The sequence below is a fragment of the Humulus lupulus genome, chromosome 3 (genome assembly GCF_963169125.1).
Source record: "Humulus lupulus chromosome 3, drHumLupu1.1, whole genome shotgun sequence".
NCBI lineage: Eukaryota > Viridiplantae > Streptophyta > Magnoliopsida > Rosales > Cannabaceae > Humulus > Humulus lupulus.
In genome coordinates, this window is record NC_084795.1 from 155,328,386 (window position 1) to 155,338,893 (window position 10,508).

The 10,508-nt window shown below is 42.5% G+C and overlaps 1 non-coding gene across 1 annotated transcript; it reads right to left on the reverse strand.

The window, feature by feature from the left end:
• Positions 1-988: 988 nt before the first annotated feature.
• Positions 989-1,061, reverse strand: TRNAF-GAA (transfer RNA phenylalanine (anticodon GAA)). The gene has a single exon. It is a non-coding gene; the product is annotated as a tRNA-Phe (tRNA).
• Positions 1,062-10,508: the final 9,447 nt, after the last annotated feature.

The window sequence follows — 10,508 nt, forward strand, 5'->3', positions numbered from 1 at the left end:
ATTATCTACGTTCCCAATGTGCCTATGATGTAGCACCGGGCGGACTGTTAGCTAGTGTATATCATCTTACGAGAATAGAGTATGCTATAGATCAACCGGAAGAAGTATGCATAAAAGTATTTGTTCCAAGGCAGAATCCTAGAATTCTGTCTGTTTTCTGGGTTTGGAAAAGCGCGGATTTTCAAGAAAGAGAATCTTATGATATGTTGGGAATCTATTATGATAATCATCCACGTCTGAAACGTATCTTAATGCCCGAAAGTTGGATAGGATGGCCTTTACGTAAGGATTATATTGCCCCTAATTTTTATGAAATACAAGATGCTCATTGAATAATCAGAAACTAATCTTCACTTTTCCAACTCTAGATATTCAAAGGGATGAAGTCTCTTTCACATATTATGGATAAGCTAAATAAAATGAATACTAAATAAAAAAAAAGACATTACAGTTAGACAATTAGAGAGATTCATTACGAATTTCCTATTTTGAAGATCCTTTTTGGGGATGAGTCGAGTCAATAGGATGAAACTAAACGAGTTCATAATGCCGAACTATAATATAACTATGTACCGCGCACATCATTTAGGTGGGCTCCGGAAAGTCGCATAGGACGAAATGAAGAATTAGAATAGTAAAAAAAATAGAAATAAATGAAAGGGGATTAAATTCTATTTATACTATTTATGAGATGAATCTTGGCTATTCGCACCCTTCAACTCCCCTAGACTAGACTTTTAAGTCTTTCAACCAAAAAATTTCCCTTTTTTTGATCTATGAAGTATTAACATTTTCTTTTCGTTTACATATTATACTTTATATATTATACATATACTCTTTACTCATCTTTTACTATTCTAAAAAAAAAGGGTACATCTCCAGATACTTAAGATGGATAAATATGTATCATGATTTACTATGTATAGAATCTATATGTGGACCTATATTAATTAATTTCTAGAATAGATAATCATACAAATCGCTCATGTGCCAGGAACCAGATTTGAACTAGTGACACGAGGATTTTCAGTCCTTTGCTCTACCAACTGAGCTATCCCGACCATTCATAATGCATCATCATCATTTTACTAGAGGACTTGGACTATGTCAATTAAAAAGACGAAAGGGGGATTACATTGTTAATTATTCAAATTGCACATTGGGATTCCTTATGTTCATTTGTAGGTCTTTCATATATATCACAAGGCTTGTGATAATAAAAAAAAGGCGGTTCAGGTCCGGTTGTAGAGTTAGAATGAACGAGAAACATAACAAATTATAAATCACTAACGGAATGAGAGGATAAATAATTAGGGAATCTTTTGGCCTTTTTGGGGATAGAGGGACTTGAACCCTCACGATTTTTAAAGTCGACGGATTTTCCTCTTACTATAAATTTCATTGTTGTCGATATTGACATGTGGAATGGGACTCTATCTTTATTCTCATCCGATTAATCAAGTCTTCAAAAAATCTATCAGATTTTGATGGAGTAAATGATTTGATTAATGAATATTCGATTCATTTTTCAACTTAGAATTGATTCACAACAATTCTTTCATTTTTCATGAAAATTCAAAGAAATATGGATTCGGGTTGTCATTAATCATTTGGAGATGGTATTTTAGTACATATATACGTTTCTTCTTTATCCTTTCTGGAGTTTCGATGAAAGGATTCCATTATTAACGCAACGCAGCCAACTCCATTTGTTAGAACAGCTTCCATTGAGTCTCTGCACCTATCCCCTTTATTATTGCTTTCTGAATCCTTGTTTCTTTTCAGAAAACCGGATTTGGCTCAGGATTCCCCATTTTTTTGAATTCCAGGGTTTCTCTGAATTTGAAAGTTATCACTTGGTAGGTTTCCATACCAAGGCTCAATCCAATTAAGTCCGTAGCGTCTACCAATTTCGCCATAGATACACTGTGGTCCAGGGGACCAGGTAGTACATAAGTACACTGTCAGAAGAGTGGTTTCAGAGGTAGTGGTGTTGCAACCAGTACATGGACAAGTGCCAGGAGGATGTCTCCACTACTTTACCGTACGAATGTCAGAGGGGTGGCTCCAAGCGTAGCGGCGCTGGTGGTCCTGAGGCATGGTCAGAGACATGCAAGGAGTGCCTCCACCATCGGTACTAACTTGTACCATCTTGGTCCGTCTAGTACGGATATTCAGAGTTACGCCCCTAAGCTCCTCACCCTCGCATACTCGGTTTCCATACGCGTGTCTTGTCTCTAAAGGTTGCTCTCGTATAGCCATGAGCGAGATAAGCGTGTGGGAGTCGTGCCCCACTGGTAGCACCCTCCTTAGAAAATAGAGAGGGACTTCATCATTGGGGCACATGCTTATACCGTAGTGGTGCGCCTTGCGATACGGCGCGTGAGACCTGGGCACGGCCGAGACACGGCCTCGTAGATCATAAGGGCACCTTGTGAGATGGGGCCTTGTACCTAGACCTGGTGGAGGTGTGGCGTCGTGTAGAGTCCAAGAACTTTACTTAGCTAATTGTTTAGTAGTATTATAGTATGTTTAGTGTTATCATTGTTACTTTGGATTTTTGGTTCAGACCGGGAGTTATTTGGACACTCATAGTAGTACTTATAGATTTTCTAAGTTTAACCTATAGTTTAAGAATATTAAGTATAACCTAAGGTTTGATTAATGTGTCTGATATTAAGGATTATATTATTATATTATAAGGTTTAGACATCAACCAATAGGATTTTAAGCACATGTTTTGAATGGTAATTAAGGATTAAGTATTTTTGAGGATTAAATTAAATAAGGGTAAAAGTTTGAATGTATAGGGTCAGTCAGCAGCTTTGAGCACGTTGAGGGCTTAGTCAAGGCTGTTTACTCCATTCAAACTCAGCTAAAAATGTGTAAATTCGTGTTTAAATATTCAGCGTATGCCGATATATCGCAGCAATAGGGGGCGATATGTCGCAGCACGTAGATACGGAAAACACGAATCGATGCACGGTCGCCTCGGGAACAAAGGTCCAGGCGATATATCGCCTATAGGGGGCGATATATCGCCTCCACCAGCATGAATTCAAATCATTTGAATTCTTTTCCCTTCAGCCATTCAAACTCCTTCAACAGTCCAGCATCTTCTGAACGAGTCTTCAGCCTCTGCTGAACGATTATTCAAATGATTTTCACCTAAAAAGCCATTATTTTTATTCAAGTAAAATCAAGATATTTTCATTCCCAAACTCTATAAATAGGACCTAGTACCCAGCCATTATTCACCATTTGCTCTAAGTTCAGAAGCTGCTAGTGTTAAGTGAGTGTGAGAGTGTAAACACTTGGTTGGGGAAAAACTATAAGCTTAAACATCATAAGCTTATCAAACACTTTGGGAAGTGAGTTCTATAGTATTTCGGTGAAGGTTAGAGTGATCTTGCAATCTTTGAGGTAAACCCAAAACTCTAGTTCCTTTCTGTATTTTATGTTATTTCTTTTCTCAAAACCTTCTACTCAGTCCCCTAACCTTATTCTTATTTTGGTTAGGGAATCCAAGCTCTTAAGCATATAAGTTGGTAAGTATGTTTTTTATGGTTTAGTCTTTCCATCTCTTTCATTTCATCTCCTTTCTTTAGACTCACTCTTTCTTATGGTTTTAGGAGTGTTCCAAAAGTCCCAACTCAGTCCATAATCCCGGTAACTTTGGTAAGGAAAATAGGCTAGAATCTACATGTTTATGATTATGCTATTTTATGTGTTATGTTTTCATATGTTATATGTTATTGATGTGTATGTTGTAGGCTTGGGCATATGCCTATTTGACTAACAAGACCCCAAAAGGATTGTGGGCATAAGCCTATTTAGCTGGTAGGACCCCACTAATCTCATGGGCATAAGCTTGTTTAGTCTATGGGACCCCAAGTAATAATGGCCATTATAATAAGTGAATTATGTGTTATGATATGTCTTTATGTTTTCTTATGAAATTATGTATATGACTATGTGTTAGGTTTTCCTTGCTGGGCATTAGGCTCACTCCTTTCTGTTTATGTGCAGGAAAATAAGTTTAGAGGCGGTAAGATTCGTGACGCTTGGAGGATGTGTATCGATGATGAATGGAGTCAAGGGGCCGAGCGTTATTCGATTCGAGGATATAGTCTCCTTTTATGTTTTTATGGTTTTTATGTGTATTTTCCGCATTATTATGTAATGTCTTTTATTTTAAATCTTGTTTTGTTTTAAAGACAATGGGATCCCAAAATCCTTCTTAGTATTCTGTTTATTTGTAAATAACTCTTATTTTCAAGTTACTCAATAAATTATGGTATTTTCGTAAAAATGTAAGTTTTATGTATAGTTTCGATAATGGTCCAATTAGTCTAGATTAGTGGGTCATTACACGTCGCAAGGCCTGATGGCTCCAAGAGGAGGCCTGACGCAAGCCCCCGCGAGGCGCCTCCAATGAGGCATGGTGGCTTGGCACAAGGCCCTCGTGAGACACCCCCTGCGAGGCGAAACACCCACTCGGCATGCCCTTCGCGAGGGGCTCCTGCGGGCCGTGGGCGAGGCGCTCCTACGAGCCGTGGGCGAGGCTGCGCTTACCACCATGCGAGACGCTCCCTCGAGGCCGTGGGTGAGGCATTCCAGTGAGCCGACTCCAGCGAGGCATGTGCTGGCCACCACGCGAGGCGCTCCCTCGGGGCCGTGGGCGAGGCGTTCCAGCGAGGCGTGAACTGGCCACCACGCGAGGCGCTCCCTCGGGGCCGTGGGCGAGACGTTCCAGCGAGCCGTCCCCAGCGAGGCGTGCGCTGGCCTCCACGCGAGGCGCTCCCTCGAGGCCATGGTCGAGGCGTTCCAGCGAGTCGCCTCCAGCGAGGCGTGCGCTGGCCACCACGTGAGGCGTTCCTTCGGGGCCGTGGGCGAGGCGTCCCTGCGAGCCGCCTCTAGCGAGGCATGCGCTGGACACCACGCGAGGCGCTAGGCCATGCCACGCGAGGCGCGAGGCACTTAGGTGCGCTGGGGGCCACGCTAGGCGCGAGGCCATAGTGGTCCAAGGGGGTCGTGGCTCAATCACTTAATTAGGTGCTTATGGGACCTTGGCACTTGTTTTGGGCCTTCTCTAGGCGTGGATTTTTTAGCATCCACACTTGCCCCCCAGTCTACGAGAGGACCTTCGAGTGCTCTTGTAGACTATTCTCCTTAATTCTTATAAATAGGCCTTCATGCAAGGCTTATTATTTTCACCTTACTTCCTCCTTGGGTTAGTAGTTTTGAGAATCCTTCCTCTTTCAAGAGGTAAGGAATCCCCCCACATCCTCATTTTTTTTCCATAGTTTCCTTCATTTTTTTTTTCATTTCATTTTCATCATTCATTTTTTTTTTTACATATGAGCTAATTTTTGGTATGTCTATTTGGAGGCTAACACATCATTTTTGTTTATTTCTACAGACACGGCTTTCGACCACTTAGCTCCTTTTTGACCCTGCCGGCGCGTTTGGCCCTTGACCTCCTATACACCGCGACTGCACTCTATTTTTCCTGCTTGAGGTATATTTTCTTTTTCCCTCATATTTATTGGGTCCAAATTAGCATTACTCGGGATGCGGTACCTTGGCCTGAGCTTGCAGTGAGTTTTCCCATTTGCATGCCCCTCTTTTTTATACCCTGTAGTGAATCATCAAGGGCGTTTGCATCTAGAGGTTCTGAGCCCATTCCTTTGTGTTTTGTATCCATCCCCTCATTTACACGTGAACCCCTTTTTGGCTTTCGGAACGAGGCCTCATGGCTAGTGATGGTCCGTCCGACACACCTCCGGGGGTTGTTGAATTTATTGACCTGTCCTCAGACTTAGAGTTCCCTGAGGAAAACCCTTACTAGGACTATGACTCCTTAAGGCAGGCCCATATCCGCCATCTTGAGCACATGGCTGAACTTAGGCGTAAAATTTGGGTGGTGGAGAGCGAAATTGACTCGGTGTCGAGAGGAGACGGAGCACCTTTCCCCCCAGACCTTAGTGACCATGTAGCGAGCCTTAGGGTGACCCTTTTAGAGTTGCAGAGGGAGTTGGAGCTTATGGAGGGACACCTTCCGCCTGAGCCCTCCAGCCCATCCTCGCCTAATGACTGTCATGGGGCTGCTTCCGCTTCTCTTCAGCCCTTAGTCTCGGTTTTTCCTAGCCTAGCACTTCCGCATTCGCTCCCCCGGTGGAAGACTCTTGCTAGGAAGAAAAAATGGAGGGTCAAGTGTTCTGCCTCTTTCTTACCTTTTTCTTTTGGTTTTACAGATATGCCGAGGGCACGACGACAGGTAGCCTCCCATGAACCAGACGATGTTCCTTTACTGGCCTCCGAACTGGTGTCGCATGTGTCCGAGAACAGACTGAGGGAAATTGTGCATCAATATCATGTTCCTCCGGAGTACGCTCTATACACTCCTTTGAAGATATGTCGGGCCAACTGCCCCAAGACCGGTTATGTGGCCCTTAACGAGCACATCCTGAAAGCGGGTGGTACCATCCCGCTACACCCGTTCTTTATTGCGGTCCTCAACTACTTCGACCTGGCACCGCTTCAGCTGGCACCCAATGGCTGGCTGACTTTGAGCTGCCTTTTCGTTGCGTTTATGAAACTGTTTGAACGCGCTCCTACGGCGACAGAGGTGCATTTCCTCTACAACCTCATGCCTACTCCCAAGTCAAAGGGCTTTTACTATTTGCAAAAAGCCAACAACGAGGCCTCTTTGATAGAGGGCTCAGTGTCCAACCCGGGGTCCTGGAAGCAGGACTTTTTCTTCGTGGAAGGCCCTCTCTTTGTCCGCGGGGACTTCCGGGCCACTCCCAGTACGTACCCTAAGCATCACTTTCTCTCTTTTACTTTCTTGCAACTTATTGTTTCATAACTTACGTTCATATCGACCATGGCTTGTATTATGCAGAGCAATTTGACTCCACCTGGGACACTAGTAGAGAGCCCAAGCGTCTCGCGCAAACAGCGCCCCGTGTGGCGTGCTGCCCCTTTGGCACACCCACATGGGGCCATTTTGTAATGAGCATGCCTTGGTGCTTGATCATTAGTCAAGTCTTGCACCAAGCAACCTCATGGGATAGGGTAGTGGCAGTTTTGTAATATTGCATATGTCTCCCAGACAAAAATCATATATGTTCCTGGGAAGACTTTATTTCCCTAGAACGCTCCTTAGGGGGAGGTGACCTGGTGACTTAGGGAAGCACCATGGCCATCAGCAGATAGGGGCCAAAGATGTGTACTCCCTTGCCCTATCAAGGCTATATATTAATGAAATAACATTTATCCATACTTGCCCCTGTGTGCTTCCTTGTTGCTTATGTGTTACTTGTTTGTTACCTTCGTTGGGCCATTGTGTGCCACTTTCCTTGTTGTGTGCTTTGTGTTGTGTGGACGTTCCTAGGAATGACTTGCTTTGTGCTTGCTCATACTTCGTTATCGCCCGTTGCATGTCCGAGATGTGTATGTGGCTAACCGTTAAGTTTGTTTGCCTATAGGTGTGTGTTGTAGGCTGACTTGCTAGCTTGAAGAGTCTGCAAGTGCCGCACGTTCCGTCTAGTTGGAATACCCAAATAGCCGGCCCGTGACACCCCGCGCGCCTCACGACACCACCAGGAGACAACGTCTCGCGGCCCCCAAGATGCCACACGCAACAGTCACGCCGTGGTCCTCGTGGTGGCCTCCTCTCACACACCAGCCTCGTCCTTAGGGGTGTCCATGTGGTGACCATGGAGCACAAAGAGTTAAAATACGGATGGCACGGTGTCCACGCCAGGCTGGTAGTGGCAGTACAAGAATGGTACATGGCCAGGACTCCCTCAGCACGCTTATGAGGTCAGTACCCGACAAGTAGTGGGGCCATAATATGGTACCAAGACAAGAGCACTTTTGCAGGCCCCTGACATGTACTAGAGAAGACCACCACTCTTCCAACACCACTACCATCCGTACTGCTATCCTGACAGTGTACTCATGTACTATTTTGTCCTGAGGGACCACTATGTACCGCCATTAGAGCTCCAATATAAATAGATGATCTTCCCTCCAGAAAGGGGGTTGGAAAATTCATTGTATGGAGAGGCTATTAAGAAATATACATTTTTCACTCCATTGTTCATCTACATTTATCCTTCCATAAGTTCATTCTAAGTTTTGATCTAAACATCGCCACATTAACCTTTGAGTTTTCCGACCTAATTTCGTTGACGAGATTTCACCGTCAACACGGGTCAAGGCTCCACAAATCTTGTCTACACGATCTTGGGGTTCCAAACCATCATTGTTATCGGGTTTCATCACAATTATTGGTGAGGTTCATATCATGTGGCAACCAGAACTCCACTTCTTGAATTTTGCATACAACATATGCTCTCTTAGCCTATGTAGTACCAATCTAAGATGTTGCTTGTGCTCTGTCTCTGACTGAGAGTATACTAGTATATCGTCGATAAAGACGATCACAAATTGATCCAGATAATCTTTGAACACCATGTTCATCATATCCATAAATGTTGCTGGGGCATTAGTCAATCCAAATGACATCACCAAAAACTCATAATGCCCATACCTGGTGCAAAAAGCTGTCTTCGGTATATCCTCCTCCCTGATCCTCAGCTGGTGATAACAAGATCGAAGATCTATCTTGGAGAATATCGTCCCACATTGTAACTAATCAAACAGATCATCAATCCTTGGGAGAGGATACCTCTTCTTGATAGTCAACTTGTTCAGCTCTCTATAATCGATACACATCCTTAGAGAACCATCTTTCTTCTTCACGAAGAAAACTAGCGCGCCCCGCGGCGAGAAACTGGGCCTCATAAAACCCAAGTCTAGTAACTCCTGTAGTTGAACCTTTAGTTCCTTCAGCTCAGCTGGAGCCATCCTATAAGGGGCCCTAGACACTGGCTTTGTCCCTGGCGCCAATTCGATCACAAACTCTATCTCCCTGTGTGTGGGGTAACCCTGGCAGATCTTTTGGAAACACATCCAGAAACTCACAGACCAATATGGTCTGTCCTGGTCCCGTTGGCACGACCTGAGTGGTATCCATGTAGAGTCCAAGAACTTTACTTAGCTAGTTAGATAGTAGTATAATAGCAATAGTAGTATTATTGTTATGACTGTGGATTTATTGGTTCAGACCGGGATTTATTTGGACATTCATAGTAACACTTGTAGATTTTCTAAGTTTAACCTATAGTCTAGGAATATTAATTTTAACCTAAGGGTTTGATTAATATGACTGATATTGAGGGTAATATTTATTATATTATAAGGTTTAGATAAGACCCAATAAGATAATAGCACATGTCATGTGTATGTTTAATAATGATTAAGTATTTTGAGGATTAAATTTATTAAGGTTAAAATTTGAATATCCTAGGGTCAGTCAGCAGCTTTGAAAACGTTAGAGGGCTTAGTCAAGGCTGTTTACTCAATTCAAATTAAGCTAAAAATGTGTAATTTCGTGTTTAAATATTCAGCGTATGCCGATATATCGCAGCTATAGGGGGCGATATATCGCAGCACGGAAAAAAAAAAAAAAAAAAAAACGTCGCACGATTACCTCGGGCATACTGGCCCAAGCGATATATCGCCTCCTTCAGGGCATTTTGAAACTTTTTGAAAATGTTCTCCATTCAAATCTTCAACCTCTTGATAAGTCCAGCATCTTTCTGAACGAGTCTTCAGCCTCTGCTGAACGATAATTCAAATATTTTTCACATAAAAAGCCATTATTTTTATTCAAGTTAAATGAAGATCTTTTCATTCCTAAACTCTATAAATAGGACCTAGTACCCAGCCATTTATTCATCTATTAAGCTAAGTTCAGAGGCTGCAAGTTGTTAGGTTAGTGTGAGAGTGTAAACACTTAGGTTGGGAATTATAAGCTTGATCATTATAAGCTTACCAAACACTTGGGAAGTAAGGTTTTATAGCATTTCAGTTCAAGGTTTAGATTGGCTATAGAAGCATTCAAGGTATTCCACACTCTAGTTCATTTGGTATTGTATTCTTTATGTTCTTGTAGTCTTCTACTCAGTATTCTAACCTTATTCCTTATTCTTGGTTAGGAAATCTAAGAACTTGCACATAAGTTTTTGGAGTGTTCCAAAGTCCCAAAATCTGTTCTCATATCCCGGTAATTTGGTAAGGAAAATAGGCTAGGATTTATGTGTTATATGATTTTATATGTTATCTTATGAATTTATGTTATGTAATATGCTATGTTAAGTATGCTTGTAGACTTGGGCATATGACCTATACAACTAACAAGCCCCAAATAGATTATGGGCATATGACTTGCTTAGCTAGCAAGCCCCACTAATCTAATGGACATATGACTTGTTTAGTTTATGGGACCCCAAGTAATAATGGCCATTATAGTATGTATGTGACATAAGTGTTATGATATGTTTTATGTTTCTTTATGAAATTTATGTATATGGTTTATGTGTTAGATTTTCCTTGCTGGGCATTAGGCTCACTCCTTTTTGTTTATATGTGCA